General features: G+C 48.0%; 1 non-coding gene across 1 annotated transcript in view; it reads left to right on the top strand.

Moving 5' to 3' along the window:
- Positions 1-1749: 1749 nt before the first annotated feature.
- The window catches only part of LOC134545375 (small subunit ribosomal RNA), a 1989-nt gene continuing 1751 nt past the window's right edge, over positions 1750-1987 (top strand). Inside the window, exon 1 of the ribosomal RNA XR_010078493.1 lies at positions 1750-1987. This exon is cut by the window's right edge and continues 1751 nt beyond it. This is a non-coding gene — a ribosomal RNA (small subunit ribosomal RNA).

The raw sequence follows: 1987 nt of genomic DNA, 5'->3' as shown, positions 1-1987 counted from the left end.
TAACCAAGTAATGGTTCCCCTCTGTTAACAATGAAATGTTTGATGGATCGCAGCTCCCTGAGAGACAAGTTTCAAAGGGGTTAGTCGCGGTCTTCAATCCTGGCCAAGGTGCAGTCACCATCTATAAGAGATACCTGCTTTACTGAAGGGTAGCAAGAGTTCCCTTGCCCGCATGTTGCTCCGTGGGGGTATATCAGTATAAAGGTAGAAGAAGCCATGATCGGAGCTTCGGTGGATGAGATTGGCGGAGAAGACATGTTCTTGTCTATCTGGTAGATCAGGGGGGTGGCAGCTGATCCGGAGAAAGCAAGCGGACTCCCGATGTTCCGTCGACTCCCAATGTACACTTGAAACATGCACATTTGGGTGGCGAGGGGGCGTTGTGGCCATCCGAAAACATGTCTTCATCTCTCTTATTGGTGGACCGCTGCTCCTTGAAGAATTAATTCCATATGGGTCTAGTCTTGGTGATAACTGTGAACACTAAGAACTATCTAAAGTGGCCTATCTGTCTGAACTGCAATACACTAGCTGCGAGCCAATGCTATACCTTTCTTAGGTAACGAGCTCTTGTGCGGCAATTCGATTGGATGCGAAATGGTGGGGAACGCGTGTCCTATCGTCTTAACCAAGTAATGGTTCCCCTCTGTTAACAATGAAATGTTTGATGGATCGCAGCTCCCTGAGAGACAAGTTTCAAAGGGGTTAGTCGCGGTCTTCAATCCTGGCCAAGGTGCAGTCACCATCTATAAGAGATACCTGCTTTACTGAAGGGTAGCAAGAGTTCCCTTGCCCGCATGTTGCTCCGTGGGGGTATATCAGTATAAAGGTAGAAGAAGCCATGATCGGAGCTTCGGTGGATGAGATTGGTGGAGAAGACATGTTCTTGTCTATCTGGTAGATCAGGGGGGTGGCAGCTGATCCGGAGAAAGCAAGCGGACTCCCGATGTTCCGTCGACTCCCAATGTACACTTAAAACATGCACATTTGGGTGGCGAGGGGGCGTTGTGGCCATCCGAAAACATGTCTTCATCTCTCTTATTGGTGGACCGCTGCTCCTTGAAGAATTAAATCCATATGGGTCTAGTCTTGGTGATAACTGTGAACACTAAGAACTATCTAAAGTGGCCTATCTGTCTGAACTGCAATACACTAGCTGCGAGCCAATGCTATACCTTTCTCAGGTAACGAGCTCTTGTGCGGCAATTCGATTGGATGCGAAATGGTGGGGAACGCGTGTCCTATCGTCTTAACCAAGTAATGGTTCCCCTCTGTTAACAATGAAATGTTTGATGGATCGCAGCTCCCTGAGAGACAAGTTTCAAAGGGGTTAGTCGCGGTCTTCAGCCCTGGCCAAAGGTGTTTAGAAATGAATACTTTTCGGACCAGTGGGCAAATTAGTTCACAGCGAGCCCACGGGCCAACGGTCTGCTCCCGCAGTGGGCCGCGCCCGAATGTGGGCACCGATCATATAATTTGAAATCCACTCGCCAAGTACCATGCGAGTTTCTAAGAGCGCGATATATTCGCCAGTGAAAGCCTTGGAAGTTTGGCCTCGCCTACTCCCTAGGAAAATTAATTAGAGATGGAAGGAAAGACTTTGCAATTGCAAAGCGGGTGTCGATATTGGGAAGTCGCCCCCGTACTTGTTGATACAGAAGGAAAAAAAAATGTACATCATAAGATTCGGACCCGGTGCTCTGCGGACCCGGGAGGTTCCTCCGAACGAAAAAAAAAGCTGCTAGCAGCTCCCTGGTTGATCCTGCCAGTAGTCATATGCTTGTCTCAAAGATTAAGCCATGCATGTCTAAGTGCAAGCCAAAATAAGGTGAAACCGCGAATGGCTCATTAAATCAGTTATGGTTCCTTAGATCGTACCACATGACTTGGATAACTGTGGTAATTCTAGAGCTAATACATGCTGAACTGAGTCCCGACCAGAAATGGGAGGGATGCTTTTATTAGATCAAAACCAATCGGCGTGGCT

Source organism: Bacillus rossius, unplaced genomic scaffold (assembly GCF_032445375.1).
Source record: "Bacillus rossius redtenbacheri isolate Brsri unplaced genomic scaffold, Brsri_v3 Brsri_v3_scf691, whole genome shotgun sequence".
Lineage (NCBI taxonomy): Eukaryota > Metazoa > Arthropoda > Insecta > Phasmatodea > Bacillidae > Bacillus > Bacillus rossius.
This window is presented reverse-complemented; position numbering and strand designations above follow the sequence as displayed.